This window comes from Aphelocoma coerulescens, chromosome 2 (genome assembly GCF_041296385.1).
Source record: "Aphelocoma coerulescens isolate FSJ_1873_10779 chromosome 2, UR_Acoe_1.0, whole genome shotgun sequence".
NCBI lineage: Eukaryota > Metazoa > Chordata > Aves > Passeriformes > Corvidae > Aphelocoma > Aphelocoma coerulescens.
In genome coordinates, this window is record NC_091015.1 from 101,030,534 (window position 1) to 101,054,922 (window position 24,389).

Below are 24,389 nucleotides of genomic sequence, written 5' to 3' on the forward strand. Positions count from 1 at the left end.
TATCTATTACTGAATCAGTCCAAACTCCTCATGAAACAAAAGGAGATGCAAAAGAGGAAAGAACGGAAGAAAACTCATTTCCCCAGTGTTGTCTGTACTTTGATTCCTATGGATGTGGGCCTGTGTTCCCTGCTTTTCCTAAGCAACTTTTCCTTATTTACAAAACACAATAAAAAAAATTTACCTAGCTGAGATGCAAACATACAGTAGCCTTATGTGATAGTCAGATAGTAGTAATTAAATGATCCCCCTTTTCTTTATGGCTTTGCCTGTTCCAAAAGATGGTAGAAGCAGAGACTGTAGCAGGTTCTGGAGCATTTCCTCCAGGGGGTCTGTCAAGTACCAGCAACCCAATTCAAAGGAATCAAGAGTCACATGTATAGAGGATGACCTATTTTTCAAAAAGGTGATGCAAATTGAAACAGGTGATGAACATGGCAGAAAATATGACCTGAAAATTACCTCAGAGTCCTCTGTAGGGTGGTTTGTGTCTCTGCAAAAGACATAAAAAAAATGTTGCCTTCCTGCATTGGGGTGGTTGATGCTTCCCCACTGTATTTGGTCCTGCCCATTTCTGCACCCAAAACATTGGTCAGGCCCCATATGCTTCTGTCCTCTCTGGAGGGGCAGAAAAGCATGAGTACAGCAAACCCATTTTCCCTGGAAACCATGCCCCGTGTAAACTTGTTTTTGAAAAGAAAAAAGAAGCTGAATTCCAGTTTTGGCTGTGTGAAGATCCATGCTGGCTAGGAACCATGTGACAACTTACTAAAGCCTACAACATGATAAAACAAAAATAAAAGGCACTCCACAAGACAAGCTCTTTCCTTCAACTCCAGCTTCAACTGCTCTCTGATAGGGGGAGCAAAACCTTGCAGTACAATAGTGCCTTTACAATTAACATTAGATATTGTGTTTAGTATATTAGGCTGTTAGCATATAAGCAATATTTTGACTGGCGAAAGTCTGCACTTTCCTGCTCCACATTCTTTGAGGGCATCTGTCTAAATGCAAAGGTTGTCTGGACTTTGCCTTATGTTCCAGTTAGAAAAAGGAAAATTTTGCTTTTTGTTGTGCTTTGAGTTACTTTGATTTCTGTAAGTACTCCTCTGAGTGTGCTGGAAGATGACCTTGGTGCACAGAATTTTTACAGAAATCAGGTAATTCGCTTGCCCACTCTGAACCCAACAGCAACAACCAGCCATGTTCTTTCTTTTGGGACTCTGAAATCTATAGGAAAAGGTGTTCAGATGCTGATGAGTCACTTTTCTGCTCCAGCAGCTGCTTCTTGCCTCCTTGTGGAAAAGGCAGTGAGCAGATACAGCCTGGGGGCACAGGTTTGTCGGTACTTCACAAATGACAGTCTTCAACAGTGTTATTACACTCTTTTTTAATATATTATTGTACTTTCTAAGCCACCACTTATTTGCCCCTTAGTTTTCTACTTTATTTTATATAGTATCTGTGCAATAGAGATGGACTTGATGTGTTTTGACACAGTGATGTCACCAAAATGAGGGCCAGTGTGACTAAGAGCAACAAAGGTGTTCAGTAAGATGTCAACAGAGTTGAAGATTAAAGTTAATATTTTTTTAATTCTTAAAACCATTTTTATAAGTATTGCTTTTGCAATTCACACAAAAAAGTCATCCTCAAATTCAAATCTTGTAGAAGCTTCATGAACATTACGACAAGGAAAATTAGATGTTTGCAAATGATTAAATGTATAATTAAAGGTTTCACAGTTAATCCTGTCACTGTAGTGATTTATGGTTTACTATTTTGTCTAAGTAATGCACTTCTTTTCTAGTGTTTTTTCTTTCCTTCATTGTTGTTAGCAACTGTATTAGTATGGTAAGGAAAGTTTTCACAAGGACAACAACACTTTTGTTCTCAGCTACAAGATAGAGAGGAGAGTTAAATCAAAGCATAGAAGATGCAATACACTTCCCACTGCAGTTGGTGGGAGAATTGTGACATGTTTACACTGCTGGGCCAGCAATGCTTTAGCTGTAAGAACAAAGGGCAGGATGTAGCCTCTGTGCTTCTCTGCTGTCATATTTAGGGCTGAAACAGGTGTCTTCTGTAGCCAGTCCCAGGAAGGCTCGATAAAGACATGGAGCTGGGACACACAATCTCCCTCAGTAGTGCATGCCAGAATTGGGTGGAAACCTGCAAACACAGCAGAAAACAGCCTTGAAATAGCCCATAGCAAAGGCTGAGCAGAGTCCAGTGCCTACAGGCTGTGGAGTCCGGGCTCATCTCCAGAGGTAGGTCCCCATAGCAGGATTTTTTTAAAAGGACTCATCAGGATTCATGGTTGCCACAGCTGCCCAACAGATATATGGGACTTTGTTGCTTGTGTGAAACCAGTGGCTTTTCCCAACCTTTCAAAGCTGCCCAGCCTCTGGGCTATGCTATCTTCTCTCTCCTTTCTTCCATCTGAATGAAATTTGCAAGTTCACTCTGGCAGGGCTGTAGCATAGCTAGTGAAACTGTCCCAAATCCTGTTTTCCAAACCAGCTTGTAGTTCTGCTAGAAAGGTGGTGTCCACACTGCCTCCAGGTGGGGAGAGCCTGGAGATGGGATCCCTCACACTCGAGTGTTCCAAGTTATGTTTGTGTAGTACAGATTACTACTTCTTCCAGCTACATCATAGAAAACAGGCCAGAGCAGATCTGAGATTTTGGGACTTAGGTGTTGTTTCAGGCTCACAAAGGCTCTTGAACTTGAGATGAACATCTTGTTGCTGAGCTGGAGTTGTTACTGGGACTTCAAAGACAGAGTGAGAACTGAATTTCTGGTGACAGTTTTCATATTTAGACGTGTAAGTTTTTATGTGCTCCTAACTTCCTCTTGATCAAGAACCCACTTAAAGAAATAAGATTTATTCTCTTACCAACATATGGTACTAAGAGTCTCATTTTAGAGTAATTTCACACAAGTGTTATTTCCAGACTATTGCAGGATGAAATAGCTTAGATTTTATTTCTGGTTGGGAGTTTACGTTCATGTTAACTTCACCTAGTACTGTCAAGCTCAGCAGAAAAAATATGTTGTCATCTCCACAGTTTTAACCTATGACTTATAGATGCACCTCACAGCAATATTTAACATGATTTAATTATGCTCTGTTGAAGGTATTGTATTTTACATTCTCTTTTACATATAATACTATTGTGTTTCTTCATATTCTTTGTCTCATTGAAAACACTGGGGCCATTTCTTTTGATCCTCTGCAACAATTACAATAGAAACTTCCAAGAGATGTTTACAGAATTGTAGCCAAATAGAAAGAGTAAAAATGAGTTTTCTTGAGAAATGGTTATGTAGAAAAGGACTTCTGTTTTGCCTTTCATCCTTTGTCATCAGTATGTCTCTTTGTCTTTTGAGCAAGTTTTTCACTGTCATAATGTTTTTCAGCTATTGTTTCTTCTTTTTTATTGCTGTTTGTTTGGTTAAGGTTTTTTTGTTTTGGTTTGTTTTGGTTTGGGTTTGGGGGGTTTTTTTTGTTGGTTTGTTTGTTTATTTATTTGGTTGGTTTGGTTTGGGGTTTTTTTGTTTTTAAGGTAGGTAACCAGCAAGAAAATGCTGTTCTGGGGAGTTATAACAAGTCTTAACTCCAGTACTACCTTTTTTAATATCTTTTGAGGCTGATATTGATGCCTTTTGAGCAGATGGGTGTTTGTTTTAGGCAAGGATTTGTTCACATTAAACTTGTGATTTTTCCTTGAGTTATAATAGCTAGTTTAAGATCTGGAAATTCACATGAGAAGTTCCTGTTACTCTACTTAATCACCAGACCTTTAATCAGCTGCCTGGCATTTTTCCCTGCCATTGCAGTTCCTGTTTGAATGAGAGGTCTCTCAAAATTTTGTAACAGCTGTCATCATATCTGACTAACTTAATTAGTGATTGGTTATTATCTCCTCTTCAGAATAATAATTAAATATGTGACTTAAATCTAGACCTACAGAAGTACTGTGTTGTACCATTTTATGCTGCTGATATGAAACTGGGGGGTGTGGAAGATGCAACTGAGGATTGTGCTGCCATTCAGCAGGACCTTCATAAGCTGGAGAGTTGGGCAGAGAGAAACCCAACGAGGTTTAACAAGGGCCAGTGCAGGGTTCTGTGCCTGGGGAGGAATAACCCCAAGTACCAGTATGGGTTGGGGTCTGACCTCCTGGAGAGCAGCTCTGCAGAGAAGCACCTGGAGTCTTGGTGGATGACAGGCTGACAGTGAGCCAGCAGTGCCCTTGTGGCCAGGGGGGCCAGTGGGATGCTGGGGTGCACTGGGAACAGTGGGGCCAGTGAGTGGAGGGAGGTGATCCTTCCCCTCTATTCAGCCCTAGTGAGGCCACATCTGGAGTGCTGTGTCCAGTTCTGGGCTCCTCAGTACAAGGAAGAAAAGGAGGAGGCCAAAAAGATGATTTGGGGTTTGAAACGTCTGTCTCTAATGAGGAGAGACTGTGGAAGCTGGGCCTGTTTTGTCTAGAAAAGAAACGACTGAGATAGGATCTCATCAGTGCATATAAATATCTCAGAAGTGGGTGTCAAGAGGATGATGCCAGACTCTTTCCAGTGTTTCCAAGTGACAGGTTGAGGAGCAATGGCTGTAAATTATAACACAAGAAGATCCACCTCAACATGAAAAAGAACTTCTTTACATTGAGGGTGTCAGAGCACCCTCTGCCTAGGGAACAGACTGCCCATGGAGGTCGTGAAGTCTCCCTCTCTGGAGACATTCCAAACCCACCTAAATGCACTCATGTATAACTTGCTTTGGGTGACCCTGCCTTGGCAGAGGGGTTGGACTGGATGATTTTCAAAGGTCCCTTCCAACCTTAACAATTCTGTGATTCACATCTTGCTGTTATTTAAAGTTTCTTGGTGTAACTCATTTTATGGGTACAAAAAAGTAAGTGTGGTATCAGATACCCCCTACAATGCTTGAGATTTCTAGTCTTGCACTGTGAAGCACAGGCATATATCACCCCACAACAAGATGAATGGTCCTGGTGGCTTCAGTGGGTTTTCAGCTTTGCATAAGTCACAGTTTAAAGATTGCAGCACTTGCCTTCCTTGCGAGAAGCTTCCAGAAGAGCACTGCTATGGGCTGCCATCCATAATATTTAGCCCTGTTTGTGCTTAGGAGTGAATAATTTATATTCTGGAGACCTCATATACAAGCATATTTTGACAACACTGTTTGTTTGGTTTTTTCATCTTTTTTTAGAAAAACTCCTGCTTTTCGTAGTAGATTGAACAGCTTTTGCTTCTTCTAAGCCATAGAAATCTAGTGTGTAAATTCATTTGAGCTTGAGGATTACTATCCTTTTAGTGTTTATGATCAAAAGTGTTAGCAAGACCCTTGGGACAAACTCCTTACTGGTTATTTGAAGTCAACTGGTTGAGCCATTCCAATATATAGTAGAAAGGAGATTGGCCTCTGGTCCTTATACCAGGCGAATATACTAGAGTTTTTACATACAGTACCAGCATATAAAAGAGTACAAAATTTGGAGGCAGAGTATATTTTCTGCTGTCTGCCTGACTCAGTACTAGAATCACAAAATCATTAAGGTTGGAAAAGACCTCTGAGTCTTTAAGTCCATTAAGTCCAACCATTAACACAACACTGCCAAGTCCACCACTAAACCACGTCCCTAAGTGCCACATCTGCATGTCTTCTAAATACCTCCAGGGATGGTGACTCAAAAACTTCCCTGGGCAACTTGTACCAATGTTCTCAGTGTAAAAATATTTCCCAAAATCCAATGTAAACCTCCCCTGCTATATTCTATAAAGGTTTGGGTGTTCTATAACATAATCCCACTGGGATGTCTGCCCTGTTGGCCTTCCCTCTAAACATTCATAAACATTCAACCCATCATTAAGCTCTAGACAGTCAAAACACTCCCTATCATATAGGGCTACCCCAACTACCTCTCTTTCCTTGGCTATCCCTTCTTAAGAGCTTATAGCCATATGGTTTGGACTCCCTAGATGCTACAGTGTTACATATGCCATATTGAAATTTAAGAGATAGAACAGATATTTTCATCAACTAGGAAATGTGCAAAGTTTGAAGTTTGTAATGTAGATGCAAAAATTACAGCTGAGATCCCTGAGAACGCATCTTCAAAACAAACTTTGCAGCTCAGATTAAAGTCCTGTTTAGGTGTAATGGTCCTTTTTAATTCCCATTGTACATATTTTTGTCTTTTTAGCATGGAGGTGTTATGTGATATTACAGCTTGTAGAGGGATTCCTTATGGAACAGGGGCATATGATACCCCTGGAAAGATTGGACAACCCAGGGTTGCTGAGGAAAAATCCCTGAACTTGCCCCTGGCTGCAGCCAAGCCTGGAAAGCACCTGGCTGCAGGCAGCCCTGAAAGTCGTTGGCAAAGCAATACACTGGTCAGCTCCCCCACGGATTAGAGGCTGTCTAGAGGGACTGGGCGTGAATCTTTGCAAAAGTAGATATAAGCTTGCATAGTTAAACAATAAATGGAGAACAATGCTCAAATCATATCGGTGTATGTGTCGTTACTCTGGCCAGCTCTCCAGCACTCAAACCCCCCAAAACCTGACACCTGAGCAGGAACTTGAGTGATTTTCGCTTAAATGTGGTTTCTTTTTCACTTAAATGCGTTTCGCTTAGATGCGGTTTGTTTTCACTTAAATGCGTTTCGCTTGAATGTGGCAAAACTCTAAATCATCGCACCGGTGGTGAGGAGCCTGGAGAGCTGGAGCAAAAAAGTTGAGTGGAGCCGGAGACCAGAACTCGCGCCGCTGAGCAAGCCCCTGCAGGTAAGAAGCTATGGAATATGAGGCTGGCACTTGTCTCCTAGCCAGTATCCTCTCTGAGAGGCAAGACTGTAAAAGATTGAGATCTCTATGCCCTAATTACATGGGCATAGAGAACCCCAGGAACAAGGGTTTTTGAAATGCACTTCACTTTTGTTCTTGACCGAAGAGTGGTGGGAAGTTGGAAACAGACTGTGGCTGTCCACAATTGAGGGTGGAAAGGATGGTAAAGAAGCAAAAGATCTGGGATTAACTTGGAAAGCTGTGACTAATACCCTTGCAGAAATGAAAACAGAGAGGAAGGTGGCCGCAGCAGCCGTGGAGGCGCTGGGGGGTGGCAGCCCCGGAAAGGAAAGAGAAGGGGGTCTCATGGAGCGGCGGCCAGAGGCCAGGGCGGAGTCCAGGGTTGTGCGATTCTTCAGGCTGACTGTGGGTTGACCGATGAAGGGAACAACAGCACCCGTACATTCACTGCGGGAGCTGCTGGACGCGATGGGGAAGGAAGTTACCCTGCAGACGCCTGAAGGAGAAATGGCTGCAAAGTTGGAAGCACAGGCTCCCGACCCTGGGGGCAGGGCACAGGCGAGCAGAGGAGAAACAAGCGGTCCTAGGTCCTGGCCAAAAACGGCAGCGCGCCACGCCCCTCTGCTAATCAGCGGATCATCGTCTGACTGCGAAGCAGCCTCTGCAACTTTGTCGTCCGCAGAGCCAGAGCCAACCAGGGCTGCCGGGCATCAGTCCCAAGTCGAGGAGAAGCACCGAGAGATGATGCATGAATTAATGCTTGCTGAATTGTCTACGCGTCAGGACGTGCTGGAGTCTAAGGCTTGCGAAACCGCACCATCAGCACCGTGGCGTCCCATGGACCCACTGGTCAAGACAGCCACCAGAATTCCTCCGTTCCCATCGGGAGAACTGGGCACAGTGCCTACGGCCCCTCCTTTCCCGCAGGAGGAGGTGCAGCCATTGCCTCCGTCAGCCCCAACGGCGAGGACTGATCCATTGCGAAGGAGATGGAACGGAGTTGTCTGTAACGCAATCATTGAAGGAGATTGGCAAGGCGTAGACGCTCTAGCCTGCCCTGTACTGATACAGGGGGACACCACAAGGTGGGAGCCCCATGACTGGAAGATCTTGCAGCAAGCAAACGGTCACCACGCACGGCCTCTGGTCCGAAGCTACACGGAGCATCCTGCAGTTTATCTTTACAGCAGATGTCCTGTGTCCTAATGATTGCATCAGCATCGCACAGTTGTTGTTGTTGATCCCTTCACAGTTCCTGCTCTGGGAGCGAACATGGAAGCAGCTAGCACAAGGAGAAGCTAGCAAACACCAAGGTGATACGCAAGAGCCACTGTATGCAATCCAAGCCGACATGCTAACTGGGAGTGGGGCTTATGGAGCGACGGTGATGCAGCTGACCATGCCCACAATCATTCATCAGTTGTCACAGACTCTTGCCCATAAAGCCTTGTTGTCAGTACCCAAAAAGAAGTCTCCTCCATATGCAGCAGTCCAACAGGGGCTGTCGGAGCCGTATGGTCAGTTTATTGACCGTCTGTCAATAGCCTTGAAGGACGCAACTGAGCTCTCCGAAGAGCTCCAAGAGCAAATGCTCCGGACCATTGCCTTTGAAAATGCTAATAGGTAAACTAAGACGATTCTTGCCACGCTGCCCCAGGGAGCAGGAGTAGACGAGATGCTCGTGCATGCTAGCCGTGCGGAGCAGTCATCTCAAACAGCTGCATTTACTGCAATGCTGCAGAATGTCCTGCAAAAGCAGGGACAAGTCATGGCCGCAGCGCTGACAGGAGGGGCGCAAAGTAAAAAGGGGGCGAGGGCTGCTGGCCACCTCCTGGTCCCCAGACGGGTGGAGTAGCCTGTTTCCAGTGCAGTGAAGAGAGGCCTGTGTAACCTTCGGGAGACAGATGACCCTATTAGAGATTAGCTTAAGAGTCTAATCACCAGATAGCTGTGTACCTTGGTAGTAGAAAGCTGCCAACTGCTATTTGTAGTTATAATAGGCTAAATAGTATTTGAGTGCATTTTTTCTTGCATTAAAGCAGGCCTGCGAAAGATCATCGACCAGGCCTGGGTTGCCCCAAAAGAAAACAGGGGATGTGTAGAGGGATTTCTTGCGGAACAGGGGCATATGATACCCCTGGAAAGATTGGACAACCCAGAGTTGCTGAGGAAAAGCCCCTGAACAGGCCCCTGGCTGCAGCCAAGCCTGGAAAGCACCTGGCTGCAGGCAGCCCTGAAAGTCATTGGCAAAGCAATACACTGGTCAGCTCCCCCACAGATTAGAGGCCATCTAGAGGGACTGGGCGTGAACCTTTGCAAAAGTAGATATAAGCTTGCATAGTTAAACAATAAGTGGAGAACAATGCTCAAATCATATCAGTGTATGTGTCGTTACTCTGGCCAGCTCTCCAGCACTCTAACCCCCCCAAAACAGCTGTTCTTTCAGAAAACTTGGGCAAAAACTGATTTCTTTAGGTCACAAGGAAGAACAGACACAAGGGAAATGGTCCTTGTTTTCTAAAATGCATATATTCTGTTGTACATTGCTGAGTAACAGGGGGCAAGCAGTTAGGAAGAGCTGATTCAATGAGATGTTTTTGTAGAGGAGAGCTAGCATTGTGAAGTGAATTAATGTGAAAATTTTTATTGCTTACTTGTTTCCAGGCCAGATTTTTCCATCACAAGAACCTCAAGGCACAAAAGCCTCAGGGCCCAAAGCAGACAGTTTTTCTGAGAGGGGATCATCACGTTTTTGATCACTGAGTTCTTTAGGAACTTTGATTGGTATCACATAAAGCTTCTGGATGAAGCAGAGCACATGCCATTTGACTTGATAGGGAGAGACATGCAGGGAGCTGGGCTGCTGCTCTACACCTCTACCATGGCATCAGGCAGACCTGGTCCCAGGGTGAAATATTTGCAGCTGGTTTCTGCCATTTCAAGCACAAGACAAAAATGCATAAAACCTGAAGCTGTTCCTCTAGCTCTCTCCTGTTCTACTGTTCTGTACCCAAATGATCTCATTTATATGCTTATACATATATAATAAATATATAGCATATACTTGCTACAAAGGAACAAAATGCCATTCCCAAGAGCTGATGTAGTCAGACTGTTCTGGAATTTATAGCAAGGACCAAGTTTTTTGTAGTAGTATAACACACCAAAGTTGAGGACTTTTAGCAGAATGAGATGTACTCAGCAAAATAAATGATGTTAACTTTAATGACTGTGTGAAGTACCTTGTATCTCACTTCCAGAGTTTCAATAAAAACCCTATAAAAAGTATTGTAAACACTTCACAAATATTACTGGATTAATCTGGACTTAGGAAGGAAGCACAAGTGTTCTGGGACTTCATCCCCGACCATTTGATGTAACAGAAAGGCAACATTTCTCTTTCTCACCACATAATGCATAAAAGAGAAGACTAAATTTATTTCCCAAAAACCAGTAACAGCTACTTCTTCTTGCTTACCTCCCACTGCATCTACTTTGATGAAATAATTGCATTCATTCTTGCTAAAATATTAACATGAAACCATTAATATTTGCATTTAAAGCAGTGTGTGCTTGAGCTTTGTAGCTAATACTGTGTTAAGATGGAATATGTTATTTCATTCACTCTTTTTGGCAGCCCAATGTTGTGCATAGAACTGAAGTTTATTAAGTTGCTTTTCCAATTGTGAGCAACAAAAATGTTTTGAAAGACATAGAGTGAACTTGGGATATGATTATTTAGTATCTTTTAAAGATTGACAGCAAGGTAGCAGTTTCTCTATGGTATTTTCAAGTTTTACATATCTAATGTTTTTTGGTGGGTGTGAACTGAGTCTAAACAGTATGGCAGCTTTTTTAGTGAGGCTTATTCCTTTTTTCTTATTATACCCTTTTGTGGAGTGGAAGGTGGAAAGTAGGTAGGTTAAATGGAAATCCCTGGGGAATTTTTGAGGCTGAATGAAAGAAAAACAATTCTGGTGAACTTCATAGGAGAATGATTGGCTTCCTCACTTGTGTGATTGCCTCTGGCTGTTGTATTTAAGAGGCAGTAAAACTTCATCGACGAGCAAAAATAATCATTTGGAGCAATAAAGATTGGAGGTTAATGACAATGAGAAGCAACTTAAGTAAATGAGGAAAGCCAGTGGGAAAGGCCAGAGTGACTGAAGCAATATACAAGTGAAAAGAATAAATATGGGAAATGGGAAGAATGAAAATTGGTATGATCGGGCTGATAATATTTTTGTTCCCACAATCTTTGGCATTTATTCACTGTGTGGTGTTCATGCACATAAACAAGCCTCCCACCAGTCTGTCTCTCAGTGTATCTGACTCCACTTAATACATTGAATTTTTCTCCATGCTTACCAAAACTTTTTGAGAAAAATACTCTAAAATGAAACCCATAGAAACTTAAATAGTTTTTTGTTAAAATGGAGAGATCCTTAAGTAAGCAAATGAAATAATAAATCCATATCTTCACTGTTCCCTAGCCTTTCGTCTTTCTTTTTCCTCAAGCAACCCGGGACTAACCTGGGAGATTTTACTGACTTTAAATGCATTAAATATATTGATTTGCAGAAAGCTTTGGCGCCAGGCTGTCTGTAGCCTGTGTCATGCTGTCAGAAAGGAAATGCTCCTGATTTTGTCTACAGAAAAAAGCAAAATGAAAAACATTATCCTAGGTTCAGATTACTGTGAGAGCTGGAGAGGCCAGGGAAATTGGCTAATAGCAGATATATTGCAATTAGGGGGGAAGAACTTGGCTAAGAGCAGCAATGATTCTTTTTAGCATCTCAGAGAAATTAAATGTGTAATTTTTGAAAAATCATTTTTCCAGAAATAACCTATATATTCACTATATACTTACTCACCAGGCTCAGCAGCATTTTGGAGGGGATACTTTACATATCCTTTCCTATTTATAACACCATGTTCTTTCTTTCTTCATAATGAGGTTGACTTGATGTCAGTACAGTCTTCTTTGAATTCTGGACTAGTTTCAAGCTGTGAGTGGATCATGTAAAGTCACTCCTATTTATCTTTTCTATTTCAGTAAGTTGCTTAGGTTCAGTGATTTGCCCCCTTGAGCCTCTTAGTGCTTAGTCAGGTGAAAGGTTAGTTACCCAAGTACACTCCCCCTGCACTTACAACTCATACAAACTGTCCACCACCATCTTCTCACAGGAGCACTAAGTCAAGGCTTCAGCCACAACATGGATTGAATCGTTGTTGCTTTCCATCAGAGAGTTTAACTAAAAATAATGTGACTTTGGTCAGTGAAATCAATCTGGGTTCACCAAAAAGAGTTAAAGGATGTGACTGCTGTCCTGAGTCACTTCCTACTCCATTGAATAATGACTTTTTCCATCAGTAATTGCCTGAAGAAACTCGTCCTTTAATCAAACTTAAATGGGAATTCTAAATACCTATTGCACAGACACATCCCCTTAGAGTAACCACCACCTTAACACCACACAAAACTCCCCTATTCCCACCAGCAGCCACCCACAATTCCCTGGTCCCATCACACTCCTGTCTTCCCTGCCAGGCCACAGTGAGTTTCTTACTGCATTTTGTCATACAGAAGAACATCTTCTGCCCCTGTTACCAGCAACCCTTGTGCTTGCATCTCCCTGTGCAAGTTTCATGTAGCCACAGGCACCTCAAGTCCCTGCCTCTTCCCTCCTGAACCTAGTGTAAAGCAGTGCAGGGAGTACCAAGAGGAGTGGCAGTGGCATGGCACCCCTCTCCCTTTAACCACATTGGATCTGAGGATTAGGCATGCTTCTGGGTGCTGTCTGCTCTTCAGATATGGGAGTAGGTTTGAAGTTTGTGGGGTTTTAAAAAAATGCTGCTATATGAATGGTCATCCTTTTTTTTTTTCTTTCTAAAACATTTTTGTAAGTATCAAAACTCTTATAGTAGTCCAGACCTTAGTGCAGAGATTGCAGCTGCTTTATATTTTTATTTTTACTTAGGTAACATATACTCTAATATACTATACAGTCTTGCCTAGAAAATTTCCTTGGGGATCCATTTTTCTGAATGTCAGTGCCACCTTCACAGGTGCTGCTGCTTTATTTTCATTAATTCTGATATTTTATTATCCTCCCAAAGGGGAGAAGAACCTTCCTGTATGGCCCAGGTGAAATGTCTCTTCTCATTACAGCCAGCTCTTAGCTGGTGCCTACCAGGCAGTACTAGGGTTTATTTATACTGTGGAGCTCTGTGCAAGTATGACAAGCAAACTCTTCTGGTGAGGTAAACCTGCATTGCAAATTAAAGTAGTGTGTGTTTCCTAGATTATCTCTGATTGTTAGTTATCATAAGTATATATAATAATGTATAGTTTCCTAAAGGAAGTGTGTTACCAGATTTTTTTATCTGTGTTGTTCTTGAGCTTTGAAATGAGGGATCAAATAGTGCATTGGTAAGGGTAGTGCTGGAGTGTATTAAAGTTATTTTCTGTTGTGTAGCTGTAGAGCATTCTTTCTGTGGTAGATGAAGGAAGAGGGATTGGAAGCTGTCTTTTTCATTTTTTGCTATCAGGACAGAGATTACTTAGTTACAGAAAACAGGCCTGCTTAGTCTCCCTGGTACTAGTGTCTTAGGGTAAGGTGAAGACAGAGGAGGTTGAGATGTGGGTGAGATGGAGAAAGGAGAGATTTGACATTGTATCTTGAATTACTTGAACACTGGTATTATTTGCTCTTTGATCAGCTTGACCTCTGCTTTTTAGTAGAAACTCAAATTAGGAGCATGGGATTGGAAAGGACCTCCTAAGTAATGCTGTCTTTCCTCTTGCTATCACAGCTGCTGTAGTATATAAATCTCTGAGAAGGTTGTTATAGTATATCTTCAATTTAGCAGGGCTCTTTGCCCTTTTATAGGCTGGCTGTTCTGTAGTTGAGCCTCTGTGAAAATTGGAAGCCTTCTAATTTTTGTCACTAAGGCAAGTTGAAAGCCAGTTTATTCATATTTATTTTACTGCTAATAGTGCCCTTTATCTTAAATTGTTTTGGCTTTTTGTTGTATGTGAAACTTCCTCAGGTTTTTTGGTTTTGTTTTTATTTTTTTTTTGTGAGAATTGACAAACTAAGGTTCTTTGAAATGTGTCTTTTCAGGTAAGTGAGGTGGAGAGGTGGGGTTTTTGTTTGGCAAGTTCAATTAGGTGTTCTGTCTACTTACTTTCTCAGTTTTTAAAAACTGTTCTTGTTTTAGGATGTGTCAAGCTACTACCACTCAGCATTTCAAATTACTTTTCCAACAATTTCTACAGAATCGATACTTCCTAATATAAAAACATTTATTGATCCACCTTGGGCTCTCCTATGGAGACAGAGCTTATTGGTAGCTTGTAGAATTCTGAAGTAAGGGGAGATTCATCTTTCTTTCTGTGCCCATGTTGGAAGTGGCCACCTTGGGCTTTCTGTGTTGTCACTAGAGAGAAACAGGGCGGGATTAATCTGACCTATTTTAGTCATCCAGTTTCAGATAAAAGGGATTGCACCCTAAATCTCAGAACCATTGAAGCCTAAGGTGGCTTGCATTGATGAGAATTTCTGTATTTTATCAGAATAATCTTGCTTCTTCTGACTGGCACATTAGCTCCTGGTTTAGAGTGGTAATTCCTGTTAATGTCTATAGGTGCAAAGGGAACACATTATAATACAATCTTACTGCTTCTCAGTTCTTAATGTACGATGACAAATGACAAAGACAAAAGCTAAGACCTGCTATAGACCTGCTTGTACTAAATGGACTTATTTTCTATCTATTTCTGAAATACTACCTGTGAAGGGCTCATTCTGTTCTTAATCTTGCAAAAGGTAAAGAATTTTGAACTTCCTCTAAGACTTGAAGGCAGGAGTTCAATGTTGGCAGAGCAGGAGTGTCTCAGATACTTTTTTTTTAATGACATCTGTTAGATGTCAGACAGGGCAGTGGGACTTGGCTGCTGCCAAGGAATAGGGAGGCAGGCAGAGGACCCCAGACAGCGTAAAACCTTCTTTTTAATGATTTTAGTAGAAAAATGCTTTCTTGCTGTTTCACCTACTAGATAATATTCAAGTAATATTATTGAGGACCTAGAATAGCTCAAGAATTCTCAGGCTTTGTCAGTGCTATGCAGACCTTGAAGAAAGTACAAAGGTGTGCAAAATGCTTGAAGCCCAGTTTCAATCTCGCACTGAAGCCAAGGATAAGCTTAGACTTTTATCGATTTCATTTTCTCTGTCAATCCTTTTTCTAAGGAGGCAACAATGTCTGTAAAGTCTTGCTGAATGATAGTTATTCAGAATTATTTGTAACAGCCTGTTTGGAAATGGTTCACAGCTGTCTGCAAGCCTTGTAAGTACTGTATCAGGGAACATGCTCAGAGCTTGTACAAGGCTATCAAAACTGGCTCTCCAACACATATCCTGGTAGTCAGTGGTGATCATAAGAGCTAATGAGTCTACTTGTACTTTAAAATTTGTCTAGCCTGACATTCTTCCCCTGCCCAAAGTGGGATTCCTCACCCAGAGGAATGACTGGTCCTTAATTCAGGAAATATTAGTCCTCCAGGGCTGGAGGGCAGTTCAGGCTCGGAAACACTTTCCGCTTTGCTGGGGAAAGGGGGAGCATGTTCCTTCATTTGTAGACAATGTCTATTTGGAGCTGCTCTTATACAGAGAGGTGACATGGATAAGAGGAGCAAATGCAGCTGAGACAGCCCAAAGCCTTAGGGCCAGGGTGAGGCAGACACTTGTGTTCTGTGGTAGAGGCATTCAAAATTCATGGAAATGCTGTTATTGCTATGAAATAAAAAGGGAATGAAATTCTACGGAGGGTGTTGAAAGACCTTAGGATTAGGTATTTTATCTTGCTCACACCAGCCTGTGTAAGTGGAGGTCCCACTGATAGGCTTGTCTGCCAAGGTAGAAAATGGAGCATACAGCTTTTGTCTTGCCACTTTGTAGGTTTTGAAATATTGATTTCTTTATTTTTGAGGCAGAGTTGCCCTTTCTGAAATAATGATAACTTTCATCCAATTTACATCTGCTGATGTGATGGCTGAGTGTCATCTTGATGACTTTTGAATGGGCAAAACCAATTTTACTGTTGAGTCATCCTTACTCACAAGTCACTCTGCTGTTTGGCTTGGCATGCATGGGCTTCACAATTGTGTTTTTGTGGGGTCAGAGCTGATGGATGGCATCCAGAGTCTGTGTTCCCATTTAGAAGCAGCTGCCAGAGCTTTCTCATGTCACTGCAGAATTTCTCTACTTCTTTTTCTTTTTAGTTCCTGTGGTTGTAGAACTGTGGTATGACAAAAGGGGCTTCCTCCACACTCTGTGGACAAATATAACAATTTGGGCTCCTTGTTGTGTTGGAATTTCCACAAATGCTACTAATCTATGTAAAATCACCTGAAGGGGAAAAAATTCCACACAGCAGGTATCTGAGAAAGGGAATTGGATACTATCAAAGCTGAAATGCATACTTTAGGATATACTTATGTAGGTTGTATAGTACTGCTTATTTTAAAACTTTTGGGATTTGAAAAATTTAGAATATTCTCTGCAGGTTGTAGTATGTGTTAGCTCAGAATCATGTGTCTGTATACACATATGTAAAAACATGGGCTAGATGTGTAAACTAATATATCTGTTACTTGAAGGTCTCTTAAGTCTGACCATGTGAGCTTCTTTCTTTGGTCCTCTAGCAGTTTCCAACAAACAATGTGCTCTGCTTCTCTCTTGTGGACTCATTTTTGCACCTCTTGAATTTCTGGAAAGGTGCTGATATTCCTCAGGCAATACTTGGGACAATAGAAATAAGAACATTGTGAAAACTGGTGCAGCTAGGAAAGAGGAAGGGGCCAATCCACACTGTCATTCTTTTATAAAATACAAGTAATAATTTCTTACTGAAAGAGATGAGAATAAGGAACTAAGATAGCTACTTCAGGTGTAAAATATTTTGACTACTGAAGCTTTTAAGTGATGAGTTTAAGGAGATGTAATAATTTGCAATAAGGTCTCCAGACATTTTACAGAGGAGGAGCGTGGATGATTCTAGCTCAGTTTTATGAAACCATTAGAGGTTTTGAAATATGTAATTTTCTGCTCAAAGGAAAACAAACCTTTGGACAGTACAAAATTAGTTCATGTCAAAAGGGCTGCTTTCAGTCCTGAGTCCCATTGATTAAATATAAAAGATGTTGGTTGACAGTATTATAGCATTACTGAAGTATTTCAGCTTTTATAAAACAGTATGTTTGGCAGAATATTTATTGTCTACCCAGACCCTTGTGGTTATAAGATCAACTGTCTGAGACAACTGTTGCAGACAGTATAGGCTGGTTAGACTAAATGATTAGACTACATGCTATTCAGATTTTTTGATTGTTTTACAAATGTAAGTAAGTATTAATCACTTTTATTTAATATATATGTATATAAAAGACTCTTATTCTTTGAAGTGTTAGTTTGGATATCAAAGGTAATTTAACTTTTAAATGGATTTAGTATTCATAAACTGTACATCAGCTGAGAATAATATGAGTCCCTTGTTAAAATGGTTCATTAAGTATTAGGAAGAAAAATACATTCTAAAAGTTTAATATCAAAGTAAAATATAAGGTCTGGGTTATTTTTAGTGTTTTAAACTTCCATATGTACTCTCAAGTTTCTGAGGGATCCCCACATGAGAGACTGCTTATTAAACTGTGGTATGACACTTTCTTCCTATTCATTGTCAAGGGATTTTTTATCTCCTCAAAATGAATTGGAGTATGGGACCTACCTATGAAAACTTCCAAACAAGAATAGTGCTTCCTCACTAAAATATATCTGCTACTTGCTTGTTGTAATCAAGGTATCACATGTTTGGAAATGTTAAATGCAGATTTTGTCAGAATAAAATTACCAGATTTTTGCCAGAATCTTGTTGCGTTTTAATCCCAGCTGTCAACTAAGCCCCACCCAGCTTCTCACTCACTTGCCCCCCCCCCCCCACAGTGGGATGGGGGAGAGAACTTACAAGACAAAAAAAACACCTCACTTCCAATTTCTGAAGGCAAATGAAACATAGTGTATATATGCGGATTTTTGAGTCACAGAAACCCTCAAAATGTGCATTTGTTGCTTTTAGTACAGGTCAAAGGTGGTTTCTGGAGGTTCACAACCTGCATGTGTCCTTGCCTACATCAGTCAAAACCATACCTGCACAAACAAAAGCTGTAATGCTTTTCTGTTCCTTTGAAAGCCCCATGACCATCACTGCAGGAGTTGGAGTTTTAATTTTTTTCAGTTCACAAGAAAAGGTAATATCTTGAGAATCTATGTACCAGTCAGTGGGAAGTTAGCACCAGGCTCTCACTACATTGAATACAGCCTGCCACTATTAATGTAAAAGAAGACTTTTCTATCAATATCAGGTCTTAGTGACCCTAGCGACTGTGAGAATTTTGGGTCATAAATGTTGTTGTATGAAAAATCCCTGTACGTTGTATGGTCTGGTCCCATTTCTGTTTTTAATTTCAAACCTTACTTTTAGGAATGCTTCTAAAATGACAGGCTCTGCTGAACAGAAATAGGCTCGCATTGCTTTGCTAGGATGAAGACAGACATCAATATTTCTGCTTTGTTGTAAAACCTAGAGCCACCTTTTGCTCTAAGAACTAGAAATGTAAATCTCTTTTACAGGATGCCTCTGTTTTATGTTTGTACAGGATCGAATATTGTGGGGTCTGGGCCTGTGATTAGGATGTCTAAATGCTGTGGTGTATAAGCAAGAATGGTTATAAGTGGAAATTTCTGAACTGGCTGTAATTTAGCCTCATTCCTAGTGACTCGGCATATTGTAAGTGTTCATCCTGTGATTCTGAACTCTAAACATGTGATTCATATATTGCTTAGGTCATAATGGTGAGTGACTGGCTCAGTGCCGAGCAGCAGATCTAAAGCAAAGGAGAACTTTCATGAGAGCAGGCTTCCAGCTCATTTAGACCAAAGAGGTAGTCTAGGGCCTTTCTCAAAATAGTCACTGCCAGTTTCCTTCCACTGAGGGGATGACATTTCTCAACAAAGTAAGAATTTTTTTTTTTTTTTGTATATAGGTTGCATCCATTCTCCCACATCTTTGCCTTTTCAATGAGCATCTTGGCACATGAGAGAAAGTTAAAATTTATTACATTTTTCCTATAAGACCCTGAGAGAAGACATAAGGAGGAGACATAAGCAGATCCATTTCGACCTTAGTTAAGACAGCAGTTTTTACCAAGTATGTGGACAGGTTGCATTTGGAGGTAAAGGGATAGGTATTTTAGGTTTCTTTTGGTTTTGTTTTTTTAACAGGTGTTATATAGTATACTTCAGGGCCTCAATAAAGTGTTCACATTTCTATTTTTGTTCCCATTTTGAAGTACCAAGAAAACAATTGCATTCTTTTTCCCACTTTCCTTCTGGCATTATTATAATAAATTTCCTGGGCAACTTCTGAGATAAATGTAACAAGTGTTAGCACAGAGCTATTAAATCTTCTAAGACTGTGAAATAGCTGTTCCTGTCTGGCCATTTGCAGCCTTGTAATAAAGCATGTTTTAACTACAAAATCTATCAAATCTATAGAAAAGTTCTCACATTCTGTTTTCCTATAGTACTCCCTGTTAAGCCTCAATATACGAAATACCATCACTGTCAGCTGTAACTCTAGATTCAAATATGCACAGTTAAGAGTGTAATAGTATTTTTTCTTTTTATTGTTTTAGCATAGGACTCAAATGATATAATCTTTGCTGTTCCATACTAATTCTGATACTTGTCTAGGATGAGGTCTAGAACACAGGTGCTGTTTTCAATCATGTTTTGTACCTGGTAGTATAAATTATTACTGGCTTTGGTTTAAGCTTAGAACTTGTTCCACATTGTACTGTTTAAAGTCTATTCTCTCTGTAAGATCTGTTTTGCACTTGCACACAGCACATCTTTACCACAAGCACACAGCAACTTGTTATTTCTAGCCCATTACTCTGCATAATGAAATGCATGTGATTATGACATTTTGGAGACAGGAAAAAAATCTAATACTAGTTTGAGGCTCTTTTAGTGAGATTTTCCCCTTCCATTAATTCTACTACAACGATGATGTGACTTTCCAAAGGAGTAGGATAAAGATGTAGATGAGGAACTTAGTCCTGCTTTATCTTCAAACACTGCTTATCCTTTTTTCACTTGAGCACCTTCCTAAAAAAACATGGTCCACTAAAAATATGTCTCCAGCAACTGTAAAAGTCTCTGCCAATTTTTTTTTTAAGTCCCTAAGTCTTTGGGTTTTTCCATCCTGCATCTTCAGATCCACTGATGTTTTATTACAATGTTTTAGATCCTTAGGGCAAGCTAAACAGTTGTGTTCAATGTTATCTCCCAAATTTTCTTGCTTTCCTGTTCCCTTCTGCCTTTATAATTGAGAAACAAGATACCTGCTGAATTTGTCCAAGGGAAATTTTTATTTAACTACTAATTCCATTTTCAGGAAGCTTTAAAGCCATGTTCCCTTACTGTTTTGTAAAGGAGTAATGTATTACTGAAACCAAAAAAAGCATTTTCCTGAATTTAATTTCTCAAGTCAGTGCTCCATTAGTAATTTGAATAAATCCACCCTACCCTTTGCCTTTTCCTAATGCATTATTTAAGTCCAGATGTTGTGTGGAGTGGGATGCTGTTGTTCTCTAAGCAAGTCATTTTATTCTTGGGTTACTTTATTGGATGAATTTATAGAGTCCTACCATTACACAGACTCTTCCCTCTTCTCCCTGGCAGTAGCTGTATCTGCTCTAGCCAGATGTGCAGCACTGCTGCCCCTGCAGAGATCTGAGCCATCTGCTCTGTGTCAGTTGGACATACCATCATTTCTTAAATAATTAGGTGGTCTTAACAACAAAATTAAGATACAGTGAGTGACATAAGCTGCAGGGAAAATAGATTTCAGACTGTGATTTCTGCATACCGTTTTGACTCCTTTAGTCAATTACTTCTCCAGTAAACATGATATTTAACTGTCCAGTGAAAGAACATGAATATGGTTCTCACACAAACAGAAAAGTAAGAAAAAGCCTGGTTTTACCCACTCACTTTTGGTCCTCATTGCTCTTACAGGGCTCAGCCCCAGAGTAACAGCCTGATACCTGCCTTCAGCTGTGAGCACAAGGCCTGGGGTGGGGTTCAGAGGGATTATAAATCCCAACAGAGATTTATCTTGCTCTTCTTACCTCCCTTCTAGCTAGTATGTGGTGTCAGGTGTTTTACAGACTTACAACAGCAGTCTCACTGATGAACAGAGTATTTGTTTCCATCTCAAATCGGGAGAAAAATATTGGTTTCTTAACACTGCAACATCGCAATTTCCAGAAAAGTAATTTCAAACCATTTCAGGGAGTATAACAATGTATTAGTACAAACTTCTTGACAAATTGTAGCTTGGGTGCTTGCAGAATAGAAGACCAAACAACACTAGATTATAAAGAACAAAATAAGTGCTGATGCTGAAGTATTTTTCTGTTGTTAGAAATAAATTATTTGGAAACATTTCTGGAATGGGATATATCAATCTTGATTTGGCTCCTGTGGTGTTGTGGGTCCACTGATTAAACATTGAATGTTCCCTCTTGTTTATTCCAGAACTGAGCAATGAAAGAGCCTCATTGTGGTCTGAATTGTAGCATTCATTGGAGGTAACCTCTATGACTTGCTACTAACTTTGAAGCATTTAATGTGGCTATTAAGGTGTTCTTAGTCATCTTATTTGCCCAGTCTGGCCCTAAGACCTGAATAAATCCTCTAGGTCTGTGTTATGACATTGTTTATAGTAATTCAACAAGCTAATGCCAATGCTACTTAGATCTCTGCTCACATAGAACGTCACAGAACAGTTGAGGCTGCAAGAAACCTCTCAAGATCTTTCGGCCCAATCCCCCCTGCTCAAGCAAAGTATGCTAGAGCAAGTTGCCGGATCTTCTCACAAAAGTCTTAAGCGGGGCAGGATGCTACTTGCTGACTTCAGCGGGGGAAGACATGCAGACAATCAATGTGATTGATAAAGCAAGCTTCGTTTATTGGCAATACAGAGGCACTTATATAGTATGAGTGTACATGCTTGTCAGTTCTTGATTGGTTTAAGCTGATAAAAGCGCATCCTTACTTCTCCATAATTGGGTTAGATAAAAGACTACATTTGGCAAGCTTCTATTATTTATGCATTGACTTGAGAAATCAAAGTTCTCCCTCCCTTCTCATGGTCAGTACATCTTATCAGCACAGCACTGTACCTCCTCAAAACTCCCTTTTTGTTCTCAGGCTTGTTTCTCATGCAGGCATTTTCTCATGCAGGCCTTTGCTCATGCAGGCCTTTGCTTGTACAGTTCTTTTATTGATCTGTACCTTTTGGCTTTATCAATGATCCATGTCCCTGATCCTCTAACCATTCTTCAACAGACGCTGTTGGACTTTTTTGTGATGAGGGTACGCTGCTGGCTTTTGGTCAGCTTGTGGTTCAACACATCCCCAAGGTTGTCCTCTGCAAAGCTACTTTCCAGACACTTTGTCTTCAGCATGTACTGGCACTTGGCGTTATTCCTCTGTAGATGCAGGACTTTGTACCCTGCATTGTTGAGGTTAATTAGATTCCTCTCTGTCTGTCCAGGTCCTGCTGAATGACAGTACATTCCTGCTGAATAGCACAGACTAAAACCAGCTGGTGTATCAGCCACTCCTCCCAGCTTTGTACTGTCTGCAGACTTGCTGAGAGTACACTCAGTTTTGTTATCCAGGTTATTACTGAAGGTGTTGACTATACTGGCTCCAATGTAAACCTGTGGGGTACATTACTAGTGACTTTCCTCCTGCTGGACTTTGTGCCACTCATCATAACTCTCTGGGACCAGCAGCTCCACCAGTTTCTCATCTACCCTACTGCCTACTTCCCTAACCCATACCTTGTCAGCTTGTCTAGGGATGTTATAGGAGACTGTGCCAAAAGCCTTACTAAGGTCAAGGTAAACAACATCCACTGCTCAAACAAAATCCCCCAAACTGGTCACCTCACAGAAGGTGATGAAGATGCTCAGCATGATTTGCTCTGCACAAATACAGGCTGACACCTTTGTGCCCTTTGTCTGCTTGGAAATGGTTTCCAAGACAAATTGCTCTGTCACCTTCCCAGGGACTAAGGTGAAGCTGATGAGTCTGAGCCCAAGTCCACTCTCAAGTGTGTTAAATATTTCCTCCTCTATGCAAAGCACAGATCACACCAAGTGTTTTGACAAATTAATAGTAATAACCATCAAGTTTAAGTGTAGTGTCTCATGTTTTTCCAGCTAGATGGTTCTGCTCTGAGATACAGCACTGCAGATCAATCTGATTTGGCAGTAGGGAAGCCCTCCACCAAAGGGAATTTTGGTTGTTCCTAGTATTTGCCAGCATATATGAGAAATAGGCAGACTTCATCAGTGATAAAAGACGACATTCCTATCTTCATTGTGGTATGCTCCTCTTCCAAGAGAAAAAAACAGTAACAGGTTGTTCTGACACTCTGGCACTATATGTTGTTGCCTCTAAGCATGCAGGTTATCCCTGCTGCAGAGATGGCAATGGGTGAGTGAGGTTTCCTTGTTTCCTCTTTGTTCCAGGCTCTCACATCTCAGTCTTGAATGTTTTCTGCAACTGTAATTGGTAAGTTGATGTACTTGAAGGGAGCTTCCTTGCAAGTGGAGCATTGTGCCTCATTATAATTCATTTCTAGCCCACTGCAGCTGCTCCTTGTCTTAAAAATATGGAATTTAGTAGTCTTCTGGTGAATTGTGCTCCTTATACCACGAGGGGCAGGTGGGGGTGGGGAGAAGCTTTTTAAGGCAGCTATTTCATCTGTGCTCAGAGTTTTACCACAGCAGCATGCTGTAACATAAAATTTAAGAGGTCAGTAAACAACTTGGCAGTAACTAAGCAATTTAAACAAAAGCTTCTCCTCAGTATTTGATGATTGGAGGGAGAGGAGGAGAATCAGGATTCTATTGTTTAGTCGGTTACCACAGCTGCTCCACTTCTAAGGAATTGTGTTTAATAAGGATAGTAACTGTTGCATTAAAATGGCAGGCTTTTTTCCCAGATCATTGTTGAATTTGTTTTTTGAAATTGATGGTTGACACATTGCCACTAATGAGTTCTGTATCCTCCAACGAATGTAAAAATTGTGTGTCTGCACTGGGGAATTTACGACCGAGCTGGTTATGCCCCACTTTTTAACAATTAGAATCAGAAAGATCTATGATCTGCATGCAACTAATGAAGGCACTGATTAATGTTATTTTTCTCTTTAAGGCCTTTATGTGCTCTTTTCCTGACCTAAAAATATTTTACAGTATCCAGTCTATGATAAAACTTGCATTCATTAGGGAAACTGCGCTAATAAAGTGATGTGGCTTGTTTCATGCAAAAACCCCCTCCTGCATGTTAATTATTAGACACATGATTGTCTTGTTTGTTTGTACTATGTGGTCAAGGCTTTAT

At 40.9% G+C, this 24,389-nt stretch overlaps 1 protein-coding gene across 21 annotated transcripts in view; it reads left to right on the forward strand.

The window, feature by feature from the left end:
- LOC138104882 (poly(rC)-binding protein 3-like) overlaps window positions 1-24,389 on the forward strand; it is a 503,757-nt gene that overhangs the window by 105,748 nt on the left and 373,620 nt on the right. For 2 of the 21 annotated variants that reach the window (XM_069004164.1, XM_069004169.1), the window contains exon 3: window positions 23,513-23,555. The exons of 17 other annotated variants lie outside the window; for them this stretch is intronic. The gene's annotated coding sequence lies outside the window, so the exon portion shown is untranslated. Of the gene's footprint in view, window positions 1-13,012; window positions 13,105-23,512; window positions 23,556-24,389 lie in introns of those variants that run through there. 2 more of the 21 variants (XM_069004171.1, XM_069004175.1) reach the window with 1 other exon arrangement.